Source organism: Triturus cristatus, chromosome 6, assembly GCF_964204655.1.
Source record: "Triturus cristatus chromosome 6, aTriCri1.1, whole genome shotgun sequence".
In the NCBI taxonomy this organism is placed as follows: domain Eukaryota; kingdom Metazoa; phylum Chordata; class Amphibia; order Caudata; family Salamandridae; genus Triturus; species Triturus cristatus.
The window spans coordinates 1,011,277,971-1,011,296,577 of record NC_140589.1 but is presented as its reverse complement, the minus strand read 5'-3'; positions in this window follow the sequence as shown (position 1 = coordinate 1,011,296,577).

The following is an 18,607-nucleotide window of genomic DNA, read 5'->3' as shown; positions in this document are numbered from 1 at the left end:
TTTCTTCAGCGTGCAGCGGGGGTCCTCGATAAGGAGATCGAACTGTCCACCAGACGTCTATCCAGCTCACCTGTTCACTGTCCTGTACCAATCTCCCCGATCACCTCACAGGCAGACACCTTAACTCAGTCTTCTGCAGCAGATCGGGCTGAGCTGTTGACATTTCCGGCGGGTGGTATTGTTCCTCTTTCCCCGACAGTTATCAACCGGCATACCACACTTTCTCCAGTTCTAGTCCGAGTCTCCGGGCCTGGATCAGGAAAGCCCCAAGGCAATGGACTGAGTGCAGGAGGCAGAAAGAGTAGGTGCCCTTCGGTGGGGGGTCCATGTAAACGCAGCAAGAAAACTGGTCCCCAGTCAACGCCAGTTGCACACCCGGTCACATCTAATCTGGATGCAATTTCGCTAGACATGCTTCAAGCAGCACTATTGTCAGCTTTGGACACCAAATTGGACCCTATTATACATCGCCTTGCTGCTTTGGAAAAAAGCCTCACTGAACTAACAGCCTCCTTGCAAAGGGATCGCGCTTCTTTCACCACAAGTCTTCCCCCTGTAAGGTCTTCGACTGCAACTGCCATTTCTAGTTCTAGTGGCAGTGGCTTGGGGGCAGGGAACGTGGTGGTGTGTACTGTTGCCCAGCAGTCAAACATCATGGCAGCTGTCACTTCAGTACCAGCCATGACCAGGCCCGAGCCTGTGTCAGTTGATCGCTTAAACACCTATGTAGTGGATATCATCTCGAATTCCATCTCCTTTCCATCCCGCCAACCTCTGAGTGTTGATGTTGGCAGTTTGCATCGTTAAGCTGAGAGGCGAAATGGGTCTTATGTCACACCTCCTCCCCGCCGTGTGGGCTCTGATCATATCCCTCAAGAGTCCACCTCCCCAACTGTATCTAGAACCCAATAACAAGGAAGACTTTTGCCAGTTAAAGAACAAGGTGGTGCACTGGCTCAGCTCTAACAGTGTCCCTGCTCCTAGGGTGGATAACCAAATTCTTATGGTGCGACGGACCGAGTGGGTTGGTGGCACCAAAAAATCTTGGCAAGGGGACTGTATTATTGTTAATTTTAATAACCCAATTATTGTAAGCTCAGTAGTGAAGTCCGAATATAGGGGTTGGAATTCTACAATTTTGGCACTCCTGTTGGGTTTCCTTTACAGACCCGGTAATTTTTTTCCGGGTTTTGACAGTTAGTGGATCAACGAGGGGGTTACATGGGCGATATGGTGGGGACCTCAGGGGTAAGCACAGTAAATATGCTTGCCCCATTGAGCATGCTGGAAGACTGTGATTGACACTGTTCTGGTTCGTTGGACCCTATGGTCCACTCATCACAGGGGAACGTTCCATCCCCGGAACAGGTACTGTGCAAGAAAGGAGGGTGTAAGTTCCTCTCCTGGAACATTGTGGGGCTGGCAGGTAAGATAGACAAACCGGGGTGGCTGGCCCTTGTGTGAACATTTGATGTGATTTGCCTTCAGAAATCTGGGCCACTGAGAGCAATTGTCACCTGGACGGTTATTAAACTCTCTTTGTTCTAGCAACTCTGTCCTTGTCAGGGAGAGCAAAGGGGGCGCTTATTACATTTGTCTCGTTAGCCTTCCTTGATATTACAGTATCTGTACTTCACGTCTCGCCCAATGTGGAAGTGATGTTGCTGTCTAGTGGCAAGAGTAGACTCCTCTTGGTTAATCATTACAATGAGGGAGCCATATTCCAGAGTGAGGGTAATATAGCACAGCCGGGGTCAGTATTACGGGGTTGTATCCTGAATGTTCAGAATTGTCATCATATTTTCTTAACAGGGGACTTAAATAATCCACATGTGCAGGGATATCAGAAAAGGGGGAGTGGAAGCCATGGGTTTTGCACGACAATCAGGCCTGCACATGGAGCATACCCCTCCGGGTACCGAGCTTAACTCTTTTTTGCTTGAATTCAACCTAACCTCAGTCATAAACAAGTTGCCCCCTGGGAAAACTGATATTGTCCCCACTTTTATAGGAATAGGGTGTGAGATGTTTATAGATTTTTCTTTTGTATCTACCTCCTTCTTTTCTTTGGTCACAGATTAATTTAATTCAGACAAGTGAATTCAGTGATTTGTTTAACTACAGGATGGTCCCGAGTATATGGACATCCCGAGGTGGGTGAAGGAGGAGCCCCACTCAAAGTGGCCGAGGCAGAGAGAAGTCTAAAATGGGGGTGTATAGTACCAGAGTCATTTCACGAGTGCCTCATAAATCAGTGTAGTAGGGAGTTTGCCACTTGCCTCGATGGTGAGGCCGGTGCCACGGACATTTTGTGTGCTTTCAGTACTATGTCCACCATCATACGGAGGCTATTACATGCCCTGGACGGGGCAGGGAGCCTGCAGGCCCAAGATGGTTTGATTCAGCATGTTCCCAGCCTTCTAATGAGTTGAGACAGGCTCTGAGCGACAAGCCCCGTGATATGGTGGCGGTTAAAGGTCTTCGTAGAGCATACAAGGCTGCGTTAGCAACCCGTTAGTCTACCTTGAAGGATGACGATGGGTCGGACTTAGTAAAGGCAAGCACATTGTGAAACAGCTCTAAGTTTTGGGCTATCATTAACAGCCCATTTATCTCAGAAGAGAGTGTTCACCTATTGGACGCTCACATCATGGAGGATGACTGGGTTCATCATTTCGAGGGTATCTTTCAGCCAGACTCCACATCTATCAGGAGGCAGAATAGGGTGGAAGGCAAAATGGATCTCGTCTTCTCTGAATTAGAGGTTAGAGCGGGCATACTAGGCCTAACAAAGAGAAAAGCCCCGGGGTCAGACGGGATTCCGCCCGATTTCTATTTCGTCCAGATAGACAACTGGGCATCTGTCCTTACTGGAGTTATTAATGCCTCGGTTCAGGCTGGCCACCCTGATTCTTGGGCCTTATCGACCATAGTCCTGATATTTAAAAAGGGCGACTAGAACAGCACCTCATGTTATAGGCCCATCTCCCGTGTGGACTCTGTGGTGAAGGTGGTGGGCAGCATGATTCTCAATAGATTGGTATCTTGGGCGGACAAAAGCAAATTCCTTTCTGAGATTCAATATGGGTTTCGCCCTGGTTGCTCTACTGTAGAGCAGTGTCTTAATTTGTATCTTGTCTTGAACAAGTATACGGTGGCTCATGCCTGCCCTATATATCTAGCCTTCATGGACCTGTCCTCAGCCTTCGACTGTGTGAACCGGCCCGAGTTATGGCAGCTGATGGCTTCTGTCGGCATTGATAATAACATCATTTGGTTTTTGAGGGATCTTCATCAAGACTCTAGGGCCGTATTACGCTATTCAAAGGACTTCAAAGTGTCCCGTCAATTCAATATAAAGAGGAGGGTGCGTCAGGGGTGTATCCTCGCATCCTTCTCTTTCAATTTATACATTAACTCTTTAGAGAAAGTTCTCATAGATACTAAAGCAGACACTCCTCAGGTAGGCAAGCGTAGTCTGCGGGTCCTCTTATGTGCGGACGATGCAGTCCTCCTGGCAAGGACTGCTAAGGGCTTACAACTTCTTCTCAACTCTTTTGCCTCTTTTATGGAGGAGCTGGACTTATCAGTGAATCCTTCTAAGTCATACATCATGCAAGTGGGCCCTGGCAAGGCGAAGGCAAAGAAGCCCTTTTTTAAATTAGGATGTTCGCCAATACCTAAAACCAACATTTTCTCCTACTTGGGAGTAGTATTTGACGACTCCCTGAGTTGGTGGCCTTTGATTAACTGCAAGAAAGGGGACCTAGTGAAAGCCTCTGCAGCGATTTTTAACTTTGCGAGCAGAGTGGGAGGGAAACCAATAGGGGCCCTCCTGAAGAGTTACCAAGAAAAATGTATCTCTAAGATTAAGTATGGGAGTGAGATATGGGGTCATATCGAACTTGTGGCTGTGCAGCGCACCGAGAATTAATTCTTGCGAAGAGTTCTCTCTGTTCCGCAATGTACTCCAAATTATGTTGTCCACGAGGAACTAGGGATGTCTTTCCTTGCTGATGATCTAGCTTTCCCCCCTTTGTCCCTGTGGCTCAAAATTTGGTCAAAGCAGGAGAATACACTTAGTAAAGACATCATACGGGATTGCCTCTCTCTTGATCATGCCTCGCGTATCCGCTGGCTTCAGTATATAGGAGTTGGCCTCGTCAGGCTAGGAAGAGTAGATCTTTACACGAACCCAGAGGGTATTTGTAAAAGGGACCTCGTATGGGTCAAGTAGGGTTTTTTAAGAAATTGTCAATGTGATAGACAGGATAAAGAGCTGTGTAAACCGAGTGTGCGAAAATATGTCCTAGTGAAAATTGTGCCTACCACTGAGCCATACCTTTTAGGGCTCAAAAGTACTTATGAACAGTTTTTATTGACGCGGTTCAGGCTCAACCTCTTTCACTATTTGTTGGCACACCCCCATGGTTCCCATGGAGGTCAGTGCCTCATGCCCTGTGGCTGCGATGGAGAGTCTCCTCAGGACATGATGCACTTTTAAATGTTTTGTACTTTTAATACCGTACCCAGAAAGTCATTCATTATCCCCATTTTTTTTAAATGGGTTTTAGGAGGGTGAGACCAACATTGATCTTTTTATAACTTCTCTCTAGCGATACTGTTTTGTACAGTCTCAGCTTTTTGTGGGATGCCATTAGACTTAGGAAAAGTTGTAATTAATATTTGTATTGCACAACATGTATTTTATCTTCTGTCCTGATTATTCGGATTTTAGTACGCTTGTGAATTTGTAACTTGTATGATGGTATTTTGTAAGTTGTTTGACTTTTATGATTTTATTCTTAAAGCCGCATAAAGTTTCTTGGACGATGATGATGAGATATATATATATATATATATTTATATCATCATCATTTACATGATGGTCGCGAGTAGGTAGGTATAGTTAGGATCTATTAGCCATAGGAAATCCGCAACATTCTATTTGGAATAACTTTGGCACCGGTTGATGAATCTTCGTGAAATTTTCAAATCTCGTGGCCCGCTCCGGTCCGTTCCTATCCTGAAAGTCTCGGGGTGATTCATCAAGCGGGGGCTGAGAAAAAAGGGGGGTCCCAAAACGTGTTTTCCCCATGCAATTTTCCATAGGGACCATTAGTCGCAGCTACAGCCCGAACTGCTGAACGGAATTATACCAAATTTGCCAGAAAGGTAGACCTTGGTTCACATACATGCCTTGTGCTTAAATGGTGTAAATCCGTTCAGTAATTCCTGAGAAAATCAAAAGTAAAATCATAGATATATCTATGGGCGCGGTGGATCAGCGCACCCTGCCGAGCACAAGCTGTATGCTAATTGGCTGTCAACACTCCAAACCAGGAAGTGCTGGCAGCCATCTTGTGCCTCGGTAGAACCGAGGCACAAGAAAAGAGAAAAAAAACCACGCAGAACGCAAAAAGGGGGCAAGGTAGAAACACCCTGACCCCCTGGGCCTGCTCAGGGGGTCCCACAAGGACCGTGCTTCGTTGCTAATTTGCCCCTGGGGGGCCAAATCCCAGGGGCTATGCAAGTATTGGGCTGGGGGGCCCAAAGGGGCCCCCCAGCCCCGGGGACCGACACCCCCCAGGGCTTTATGTAAATATGTGGGGGGTGCTCTCTGCCCCCACAGCCCTGGGGACCGCCACCCCCTGGGGCTTCAAAAATGAATGGCTGGGTGGGCTCAAAGGCCCACCCAAGGCCCAGGGACCGCCACCCCCCAGGGCTTTGTGAAAATATTTGCAGGTGGCTCACAGCCCCCCCGCAGCCCCGGGGACCGCCACCCCCCGGGACTTGTGTATTTAAAAAAAAAAAAGAAATACCCTGTGTGGGGGGGGGGGGGCTCAAGCTCCGCCACATGCCCTGGGGACCTCCACCTCCCCGGGGCTCTAAATATGTAAATTGAGGGGTCCGTGACAGACCCCCCAGCCCCGGGGACCACCACCCCCCGGGGCTTTCTAAATCGGTGGGAGGGAGGCAGGCGTGGCCCCCCCGGAGCCAATGATGGCCCTGGGGACCGCCAGCCCCCAGGGCCGGCTCCTGCAGTGTCCTGGGGTGCCCACCCCGGGACACTGTAGGTTGCTATGGCAGGGTGGGAGCCTCGCGGCTCCTGCCCTGTCATAGCAAACTCGGTTTGAATTTTGAAAGAGAGAGCAGGGAAACCTGCTCTCTCTTTCAAAATTCAAACCAAATTGCTTTTCTACACGGGGAGCTGCATGTTAGCAGCTCCCCATGTGGAAAAGCAATGCTGGCTCCCGCAGGCGGCGGGGAGCCGGCGGGACCTTGGGGGCCCCCCTCCCCCCCAAAAAATAAAAAATAAATACATTAGAAAGGCCATGCCCCGGGGGATGGGGTCCCTGGGGCTAATTAAGGTCTCGGGAAGAGGGCCACGCGGCCCCCTTCCCTAATTTAATTGAAAAAAATAAATAATTAGGGGACAGGCCCTGGGGGATGGGGTCCCCGGGGGCCAAAAAATAAGAAAAAGTTGGGGGGCTATGCAGACCCCCTTTAAAAAAATTAAAATAAATAAATACCGGCATCGTACCGGAGGCCACGTCCCCTCATTTCAGCACTCTGCAAACGCGCCCCCAGGTGCGTTTGCGGATGGGGAAGGAATTCCCCCTGAATACTGGGAGTCCCTTGGGGCCAAATAGCCCAACAGGAACCTCCAGTATGCACCAAGGGGCTGTGTTGCAGAGAGGTGTTCTGAGGCCACACCCCTTTTTACACCCCTCTGCAATGCAGCTCTGTGGCGCTTAATGGAGGTAGCTGGTGGGATAGTTGCACCCCCGGTACCCTCAGGATTCAAGGGGGGGTAATCCCCCAACTTAAAACACGCCACGGGTGCGTTTGCGCAGTGATGAAGGGAGGGGGCGCGTCTGAGGTGATATGTGTGCAAACACACCCTGTGGCACGTTTTAAGTTCAGGAATTAATTCCTCTTCAATCCGGAGGGTCCCTGGGGGCCAACTAGCACATCAGGTACCTCCAGCAATCGCCACGGAGCTGCGTTGCAGAGTGTTGTAAAAAGGGGTGTGGCCTCTGAACACCTCTCTGCAAGGCAGCTCTCTGGCGCATACTGGAGGTACCTGGTGGGCTAGTTCGCCCACAGGGACCCCCAGGATTGAGGAGTAATTAATTCCCCAACTTAAACCGCGCCACAGGGTGTGCTTGCAGACATGTCACTTCAGGCCATGCCTCCTTCCTTCACCACTGTGCAAACGCGCCCAGTGGCGCATTTTAAGTTGGGGGATTAACTCTCTTTTAATACTGAGGGTCCCTGAGGGCCAACTAGCCCAACAGGTATCTCCAGTATGCGCCAGGGAGCTGCGTTGCAGACAGTTGTTCAGAGGCCGCGCCCCTTTTTACACCTCTCTGGAACGCAGCTCTGTGGCGCTCACTGGAGGTACCTAGTGGGGTAGTTTGACCCTAGGACCCCTTAGGATTCAAGGGGACTTAATCTCTCAACTTAAAACGGCCACAGGGCTGGTCTACACAGAGGTGAAGGGAGGGGACGGGGCCTGAGGTGACGTGTTCAAACACTCCCTGTGGCATGTTTTAAGTTGGGGAAATAATTCCCCTTCAATCCTGAGGGCCCATGGGGCCAACTAGTCCACCAGGTGCTTCCAGTAAGCAGCACTGTGCTGCGTTGAAGAGAGGTGGTCCAGGCCATGCCCATTTTCTCAGCAAGGCAGCTCTGTGGTGCTAACTAGAAATACCTGATGGGCTAGTTGTACCCAAGGGACACTCAGGATTAAAGGGGACTTTATCCCCCAAATTAAAACAGCCATAGGGCGTGTGTGCACACATCAGCTCAGCCCCCCACCCTTCACCAGTGTGCAAACGCGCCCTGTGGCACGTTTTGAGAGGTAGTTTTAATCCCCCTGCCCTATTATATACTAGGGGCTTACAGAGGAGGTCATGCTAATAACAGGGGTACCCCAACGCATAGTGTTCCCTAGTGTATGTAGGTGTTTTAACTGTATTCTAAGTGTCTTTTAGCATAGCGCTGGCTCTAAGACTGGTTAGTCAGAGTCAGTTACCGCCAGTACCCATCTGAAAAAGTTGAGGGTACAGGATGATTTTGCAACAAAGACTCTTTCTCCTCCTCTGTTTGTTCTTTCTGCACGTCTTCCTTCTTCCGGCATTTTTCTTTGTCTTTGAGGACTTCTGTAGCTTCTTTCTGCATTTCTTTTTCTTCTTTCTGTGTGTTTTTTCTTATTTCTTCACATGTCCTATCTCTGTAGGCATAGTTAGAAATTAGCATTTAAAAAACCTTTGAAATTTCACTTAAATAACTATAGGATTCAGGCATGTTATAGTTAGGAATTAGCATTTAAAAAACCTTAGAAATTCACAGAAAAAACCATAGGTTTCAGGGATGCTATAGTTAGCTGGACATTTCACTCGTACAAAACCACATAGAAATTCCCCCGTTATAGCTAGCTCAGCTAACTATAACTTGCGCCCCCGCAATGCACTGCTGATGACGTCACATATTACATCACTCATGACATGGTCAGTGATATCATTGATGACATCACTGATGACATCTCAAATGACATCACAGATTACATCACTGATGACATCATCCAGTGTCTGTGTGTTTCTGTAAAGTTTAAATATGTTTATTATATATAGGGAAAGGCATATTCGAGAGGGAGAACATCCTATTTCGATCGTACTGGTATGCAGAGTTTTTTCATATCAGATGAAATAATCTCACTATGCATTTAAACTCACCTGACTGCTTCTAAGATTCCGGAAGAACATTAGTGCTTGTGCCAGATAATAAGTTCCACTACGGTGATGATATATGAGGACTGCCAGACATTACTGTGAGGATTTAAAAGCACTATGGGACTTGTATTTTACAACATACAGTCACGTGATGTTATACTCTTTTAAAGCACGCATGAGCTCACTTTGCAAAATGATTCCCGCCTGTGAGCAAGGCTGTCCTGGGCAGAAACGTTAGAAAGGGAAGCCTGCTTTATTTGCCTGGATGCTGATTAAATCATCATTTCCACTAATGAGCCTCAAGTTGTTTTTTTTTGTGTTAATGGGCGGGCTGCTCCTTGCCCTCTGTCATTGAGGCTGCCCTGAAGGGTCAGGGGCTCCGGGGATAGGAGAAATGGACTTTGTGTGATATATATATATATATAACCTACTGACGGTCACCAGTAGGTAGTTATATTTAGGACCTATTGTCCATAGGAAATCCACAACATTCTATTTGGAATAACTTTGGCACTGGTTGACGAATCTTCGCAAAATTTTCAAAACTGGTGGGGCGCTGGGGTCTGCTCCTATCCTAAAAGTCTCGGGGTGATTCGTCAAGCGGGGGCTGAGAAAAAAGGGGGTCCCAAAACGTGATTTTACCATGCAATTTTCCATAGGAACCTTTATCCGCAGCTACAGCTCGAACTGCTGAACGGAATGACACCAAATTGGGCAAAAAGGTAGCCCTTGGTTCAGAGTCGTGCCTTTTGGTTAAAATTTGTAAATCTGTTCAGTAGTTCCTGAGAAAATCAAAAGTAAGATCACATGTATATCTGGGCGGAGCCTAACCACACATCTCATCGTTAGATCTGATTGGCTGTCAGCACTTCATCCAAGAAATGTTGGCAGCCATCTTGGGACCAATATACATGATAACACCTCATTAAAAAGCATTGTAGTTAATAGAAGGGTTTAAGACTTTAGTTACATTATAAATCATTTGTTGATGGTACCATACTCATTTTAGGAATTGTGGTGTGTTCTACGGTGATTTTACCATGTGAAAAAGCCTTCTACTGGGATATCATGAATAATGTTTGAGAGGAAAATATTTTCTCATGCTTTTCCCACAGAGGTTTGTAAGGGATCTATAAGCTAAACTGAGAGCATATTTTCTGTAAATTCACATTATCTTTCTCAGTCATGTGAGAATGAAGTCTGACATTCTCAGTAAAACATGTACATCCAACAAGAGCAGAGACTGTCAGTTGATTCCTTTGTGTTCTACTGCAGCTTCCCAGAGTGTTCTAAAGAACAACTAGAGCGCTAACAGTCCTACTTAGGACAAACGTATTGCACACCTGAAGCCATCTTGATTGGAATAAAGTGGTAACTCTTAAAACATTTAATTTAAAAAGGAACAAAATGAGGGGGTTCATTTTGCCATAGAAAGTATGATTAGTGCTGCAGAAAGAAAAATTAAGGCACATTTTGAGTGACTTCTCAAATCCTCTTCTAGTTCATTAAAAAAGTCTGACATGCAGACTGAAACATGCACTTTAAATACCAGCAGCAGACTTCCATGGTGAGCAGTAGCTTTACTACACTGATCTAATGAGCAACTAGAGTGCTAACATTCTGAATTTATAGCAAATGTGTGACATATCTGAATGTCTTCTTGATGGAATCACAGTAAAAAACGGAAAGTATTTCCGACTGAGGAGACTGTAGTAAATGAGGAAATTAGGAAACTTCATAACAAATAGGTCTCCCAATAAACTGCTAACACTTAAAACATTTAATTTTAAAAGGAACACAATGAGGGGGTTCATTTTGCCATAGAAATTATGATTAGTGCTGCAGAAAGAAAACTTAGGGCACATTTTGACGTCTCAAATCCTCTTCTAGTTCATTAAAAAATTCTGACATGCAGACTGAAACATGCACTTTCAATACCAGCAGCAGACTTCCTTGGTGAGCAGTAGCTTTACTACAGTGATCTAATGAGCTAACATTCAGAATTTATGGCAAATGTGTGACACATCTAAATGCCTTCTTGATGGAACCAAAGAAAAAAACTGAAAGTATTTCCTACTGAGGAGACTGCAGTAAATGAGGAAATTAGGAAACTTCATAACAAATAAGTCTCCCAAGATGGCCACCAGAGACAGAAGAGGCCAAATGTAGCACAAATATCACCCTGATGTAGCCCAAGTATAGCCCAAAGACAGAATGTCCCAGAGTGTTCTTGAGAACAACTAGAGCGCTTACTGGCTTACTTATGACAAACGTGTGGCACACCTGAATCCATCTTGAATGGAATAAACTGGTAACGCTTAAAACATTTAATTTTAAAAGGAACACAATGAGGGGGTTCATTTTGCCATAGAAATTATGATTAGTGCTGAAGAAAGAAAAATCAGGGCACATTTTGAGTGACGTCTCAAATCCTCTTCTATTTCATTAAAAAATTCTGACATGCAGACTGAAACATGCACTTTTAATACCAGCAGCAGACTTCCATGGTGAGCCGTAGCTTTACTACAGTGATCTAATGAGCAGGTAGAGTGCTAACATTCAGTATTTATGGCAAATGTGTGACATATCTGAATACCTTCTTGATGGAATCAAAGTAAAAAACTGAAAGCATTTCCTACTGAGGAGACTGCAGTAAATGAGGAAATTAGGAAACTTCATAACAAGTAAATCTCCCAAGATGGCCACCAGAGACAAAAGAGCCCAAAGGCAGCACAAATATCACCCAGATGTAGCCCACATGTAGCCCAATGACAGAAGGGTGCAAAACACTTTTTATTTTTTGTGTTTTTGCAGTTTTATATAGTACAGACTTGTCAGGTATTGGAGTGCTTTACATTGGCATTGGTTACATCACACAAGAACAAATTCATTTTGGTTTTAGACATGGGGAGATTGAGTGATTTGACTAGAATCACAGAATGTCGAGCTGAAGCAGAAACTCCAACCTCGTTCCCCAGTTGCAAAGTCTGCAGCTCTGGAAGTAACACCACATCCTCTACCCTAAGTGCAGCATTTAATCAAGTGGTCGGCTGGATAAAAAAACATAAAGATAATAAATAATTTAAAAGTGCTTTGTCGCTATTTGAAAACTCAGAAAATATGTCCTCATTTTAGTTTTATGGAGCACTAACCATAATTTTGATGCAAATAAGACCCTCTCATATATGTAATTTCTAAAGGAAATGCTCTAGGTATTACAGTTTTGATTACATCAAGATGACGTCAGGCAATCCACACTTTTGTAATAAATATAGAATGTTAACAATCTAGTTGTTAATTAGGATACTGTTGAGAGGCAGAGGCCAGGGGCATGGACTCTGAAAATTGAAGGCAGGTAGGAGGGTGCAGAGGCAACAATTTGACCACAGTGGGCAGGCAGGAAGGGCAGTGGCAGCACAACAGACTATGGAGGGCATTAGAAAGGGGGCAGGGGCAACAAACCAACAATACAGGACTGGCAAGAGAGGCTGTGGCAATATAATAGACCATTGTGGGCAGAAGGAAGAGGCAGTGGTAGTACAACCATACATGCCAACAGACCCGATTCAGCCAGGAAACGTCCAATGTTTTTAAGTTCAAATGGGCTTTATTTGATCTGTCTCCTGTCTACAATCTCCTCTTTTTCAATGTAACACAAAGGGGAAAATCAATACCTCCGGTTTTTTTCAAAATCTCCCTCTTACCAAGTTCAAAATGTTCGCAAGTATGGTACATTGGATCCTGGAAGGCAGGAGGAATTGGGGTAGGGACATGGACTCGGATAACAGAGGACAGGAGGGACATGGAGAGGTGCACCAAACTGACCCTACAGGGCAGGCATCAGGGTTTGCAGCAGCACAATACACCACACAGGGCATGCGGGACGGGAGTGCTGCACAACAAGCCATAGAAAGCAATAGGGAGGGGACAGGACCATGCACATGGACAACAGAGAACAGAGGGGAAAGAGGCAATGGTAGCTAGCTGACCATACTGGACAGACAGCAGAGAAAGCTGCAGCATAACAGACCATAAAGGGCAGGAGGGACTGATCAGGGGCATTACCATGGAACAGACAAGCCAGGAGGGAGGGAATAGGGGTCTGCACATGGAAACAGAGGGCTGGGAGCGAGGAGGCAGGACAGGAGCAGCAAGATGACCATGGAGGTCAGGCAAGATGGGCACTAGAAGCAAGACACACCATGGAGAGCAACAGTGAGACTATGATGGCATACACACAGAACATGGAGGGAAGGTGGGAGGGGTTCAGGGGCAGCTAACTGACCACAGAGGGATGGTGGGAGGGGCTGTGGCAGCACAGAAGACCATGCATGGCAAGCGGGAGGGTTAGTGGCAGCACAATGGCTATGATGGGCAAGAAGGAGGGTGTAGGGGCATGCACAAAGGACCATGGAGCATAGAAGGGGATGTCAGGACCTGGGCACAGATAAGAGCGTTCAGGGGAAGGGGCCTCACAACAGACCACACGGGGCAGGCAGGAGGAGCAGTTGCAGCACAACAGACCAAGGAGGGCAGAAGGGTGTGGCAGTAAAATAGACCATGGAGGACAGGAGGAAGGGGATAGGGGCATGGAATGTGGACAGGCAGGGTGGAGGTGGCAGGGACAGGTTACAGTCATCTGACAATGCTAGGCAGGTTGGTTGGGAGTGGCAGCTCAACAGAACACTCAGAGTAGATAGGAGTGGCAGGTCCATGGAACATAGTGGGCAAAAAGGATGGAGTAGGGGCATGCACAAAGACATCGGAGGACAGGGGGAAGGAGAATAGGGGCAGCAAGCTAAGCACAGAGGCTAAGCAGGAGGTCAATGATGGGGCATAGAATTGGGCAATGGAGGGCAGGAGGAGTGTACTGGTACATCATGCTAAATGGAGGGCAGTGGCAGCACATCAGACCATGCATGACAGGAGGGAGGAGGCTAGTCCATGGATTCAGACAACAGAGGATATGGAGGAGGTGGATGGGGCAGCAAGCTGACTGTTCAGAGAAGGCAGGTATTAGGAACTTTATTGTTTTTAAAATGTGTGTCTGTGCGAATTACTTAAAATATGAACAAGTATGCAGCATAATCTCACTTTTATTCAGGAAGAAGAGGACGTTTGTGACTGTGACTCCGGGCTCACTTGGCAGAAACACCCCCTGACCCTCCACCCCCATTGCAAAATGTAATGCCCGTGAAAAGGGTAGGTGAACGCAGTGTTATATAGAATATAGTCCTTAGAGCACGATTGAAAATGAAAACTAGATATACTGTATGGCAGAGGTCTTCAAACTTTTGGATGCCGAGACCCCCCTGTCAACATTTTGAGGCGTAAGGACCCCCTCTTGACAAAAATGTCTAAACCTGTTGACTAAATTGCGTGGGATGAAAATGTAAATAAGGTTATGTGATGCCGCGTATTTTGGGATAGCATTGCTTCATTATTTTGATATTTGTTACACACAGTAACGCTGAGGAAAGATTTCACCCAATCAGTACCCATTTATAACCAAAATACAGCAATTATCATCAGAAAGATTTCAAGTCAACCTTTGTGAAGGGCCTTCCACTCTGCAGCAATACGTGCTGCCACATTAGAAGCTCACCTGGCCCTGACAGGAAGAAGCAGGGGTCCCTTAAAACCCTGGCGGTTTTGTGTAGAGTTAAGCATTTTACCCATGCAGCTTTCCTCTCACCCCCTCCCTTCCATCCCTCTCTCCTCTCCTAACCCCGGATCCCTCTCTCACTTTGCAGGTCATTTTCTTTCACCCCTTTTTACAACTTCTGAACTCTCCCCATTCAACCTCTCACTTCACCTTTAATCACTTCTTGCCATTCTGTCCTTTCACTGCCCTCATCTCTAACAGTCTCTAACATTTATCTCATGGCCTCTCTGGCCCTGTCACCTCCCGTGCCCCTCAGCACTTCTCATTCACCTCGTCTCTTCATTCAAATTTTTGTCTATTTGTATCTTACACCTCTCCAGTCCCCCCATTCCTCTTTCACATCTCCCCTTTGTTCTAACAGAAGCCCTCACCTTTGGATCACACTCACTTCTTGCGTGTCCACACTTCTCTTCGGCAATTCACATTTCTCCTCATCCCTGACCTCTTCAATGAAATTCTCTCACTCCCTTGCTGTCCTCTCTCATTTTGGGTGCGGATGCAAGTTCAGAATGGGATGAATGAAGGTGTGATTACTGATGGGCTTGTTTGAGTGAGTTGCATATTGAGTAGTGAGGGGGACAGGTGAGTGAAGTGTCACATGAGTGCAGGATGAGTAGTGTACTCGTGTGACTGCAGGTTGAGGTATAGTGTGAGCAGGACAAGTGCATTTTGAGTGCAGAGTGATCACTGTGAGTGCAAGGTGAGCGGGTGAATGGTGCAAGTGCATGGTGATCAGTGTGAGTGCATTGTGATCACTGTGAGTGCAAGGTGAGCGGGACAATAAAGGGCGAGAATGAGGAATGAGTTGTCTGAATGCAGGGTGCATTTCCAGACCCATGAAGTAACTCAGCATGTTATTGACGGGGGCGTAGACTTTAATATCTAAGTTAAACTATTGCGGCATTAGTCGGGGATCGAGGGTGAAGGAAATAAATAATGTGCTGATCCTGCAACAAACTTCCAGTCCTATGGTTAGGGTTGCCAGCAGATTATTTTGGTGGCCCAGTCGGTACAAAAAATAGCAGTCACCTAAAGCGGTATTTTCAGCGCTTATCTGTGCATACTTCCCAGGGCCGGCTTTAGTGCTGGTGGTGCCCTGTGCGACAATGTTTGTTGGTGCCCCCCACAATGACCACAACCACCACGGATTCTCTCACTAGCACCCTTTAACAGTGACCAAGTCTCCATAACCCCACACTCTCAGATGCATTGAATTAGTTATATAGTGCCACTCATACCAGTGTAGGGTGTCCGAGCACTTTGCATCACACACACATTACACAGAGACAATCAATCATAAGTGTGTAAATCAGTGTATAGGAAATGTTACATAAGCCAAAGGACTAAAAGTATAGGAGTCACACGTCATCCATACTGGTAGGCAGTATAGTTCAAGAGTGCTTGGTGTGGAGAAGCACAAACTCAGAGTTGAAAAAGAAACAGCATAGTTGGGAGTTTCCTTTAATAATAAGAATTGATTTCTAGCCAAATTAACCCTTTTTGCAACATTAATCAATGGTCTAATAATGTATTCTTTGTAGTGTGCATGCTGTTCTAGGATGAAAGTTAATAGCTCACTATTCTCTATTAGGACTTTAAGTTATAAATTGCAAGTAACAAAAGGATGTCTCTTTTGAAAGCAGTAACCTGCTGATCTCTTCACATCATACCCACTCTGTAATCTACTTGGTACACGTTCTTTGCAGCAGGCATATTAACCCTCTGCACTAACTTCACCTAAAAGTCAAAACCTCAACTATACAACATTCTGATCTCTCTCCAGGAAGATAATTAATCACACAAGTTATCTTGACATTTATGTGAGGCCTAGTAATTGCCGGGGAAAGAAACGCTGCAGCAGGAGCTTCAAAAGCACAATAAACTTTCACTCACGGCGCCCCCAGGAAGCTAACTTTGTATTCCTTTCCATGAAATGCATTCTCACACTACGGCAGTGAATGGAAAATCCAAATGTAAGGAATAGGCACAGTGGGGACCCAGGGGGTACTGGAACCAGCAAAAAAACCTAAGCATCTGTAAGCAGTTTACAAAGGCATGTTAAAATGCAAATGGTCTTTAAAGACCTGTGAAAAAACACGGGGGTGCCGGAGATAGGAATCCAGACACTGCCCAGCTGAGCCCCCAGCAGCTCAAGTTTCACTGCAGCAGCCCGGGCTGAGACACAGTACGGGGGAAGTGTGGGGGGGGGCTGAAGCTCTTGGGCCTGGGCAGAAGTGTGACTGGGAAGGCGCGACCCCTTTGCATCACTCCACGGCCCCCCTGGGGGTCGCGCCCCACAGTTTGAAGACCCCTGCTGTATGGTATAAACTATACACCAAAAAGTGTGATATAGGATGAACCGGGGCGTGAAATATAATATGCAATACATTGTGCGCTTTGACATATTCATTGGAGAGCGCGAGATAGCACAGGCACTAGCGCGTGCTATGCGATATGCACCTTGGAGACTAATATGCACAGGGCAGTGTTGTGTAACTTAACTAGTCTCTAAAGTTGTAATATAAAATATGTGCTGGGGAGTATAACGTTGCATATGCACTGTGACAAAGATATGGATCCCAGATTGTAATATGTATGGCATAGCGCTGTGCGTTATAACATAGGCATCGAGGAAGGCACGTTAGATGGGGCAATATAACCCGTGCGAAGGCAAGTGTGGCATGACATATTCACGGGGTGGTCTTACAGTGCACATGGGCTAGAGAGTGTCATAGCATACGCACTAGCTGGTGAAATACAACACAGAGGTGTGTGGCACTCGGTGGGCACTGTTGGGTGTAACACAGCATTGGGCTCAGCCAGGAGCACGCTGTGACTCTCAAGTAAGGTTCGTCTCCTTTCCAGAGAGTAAAATAAAAAGTATTACACATCCTGCGGTGGATGTGTGTTTTTATTAACCGTGAGGAGGGTTTCTTGCATAGTTTGGTCGAATATTTGTCGAATCCCCTTTGAATGGCTGGGTGTGCGTGTGTATCAAATGTGCCCGTCAATAGCTACCCATGTTTGTATAAATAAATGACAAGGGTGTCTACTAGGAGAGTACCCACCTGCGGGGGCGCCGGGATTAGGCACGGTAGGGCATGAGACACGTTAGAGCTTCACTAGCGGTGTAAATACATTCCACGTGGATTCATTGTATGCATAGTCGCCTTTTAATGAATATCACGCAAATCGTCATGGTGATAGGTACATACGGTTTGTCCAGCATGTCCTAGGCGTTTCTATAAAAATATATATTTTTAAAATAATAAAAAACAAAGGCCGGCCCCGGGGAATGGGGTCCCCGGGGCTATAAGTGGCCTTAGGAGGGGGGCAATGCAGCCCCGCTCCTAAAGATTTTTTTTTTAAATAGGCCATGCCCCGGGTTTGGGGTCCCTGGGCCAGATTACGGCCTTGGGAGGGGGGCCACGTGGGCCCCTTCCAAATTTAAAAAAAAAAAAAAAAAAGTTAGGGGGCAGGCCCTGGAGGATGGGGTCCCCAGGGCCAATAAATTGGAAACATTTCCCTTCTAACAATAAATAAATAAATAAAAGACCGGCATCCCGCCGGAGGCCACGCCCCCTCCTTACAGCACTCTGCAAACGCGCCCCCTGGCGAGTTGTAAGTTGGGGAATTAATTCCCCTTCAATACTGAGGGTCCCTGAGGGCCAACTAGCCCAACAGGTGTCTCCAGTATGCGCCAAAGCTGCGTTGCAGACAGGTGTTCTGAGGCCACACCCCTTTTTACACCTCGCTGCAACGCAGGTCTGTGGCGCTTACTGGAGGTACCTAGTGGGCTAGTTTAACCTTAGGAACCCTTAGGATTCAATGGGACTTAATCTCTCAACTTAGAACGGCCACAGGTCGCATTTACACAGTTGTGAAGGGAGGGGACGGGGCCTGAGGTGACGTGTGCAAACACACCCTGTGGCATGTTTTAAGTTGGGGAAATAATTCCCTTTCACTCCTGAGGGACCCTTTGGGCCAACTAGCCCACTAGGTGCTTCCAGTAAGCGCCACTGCGCTGCGTTGCAGATAGGTGGTGCAGGCCGTGCCCCTTTTTACACCTCTCTGCAATGGCGCTTACTGGACGTACCTAGTGGGCTATTTTACCCCTAGGGACCCTCAGGATTCAAGGGGACTTAATCTCCCAACTTAAAACGGCCACCGGGCGTGTTTACACAGTGGGGAAGGGAGGGGACGG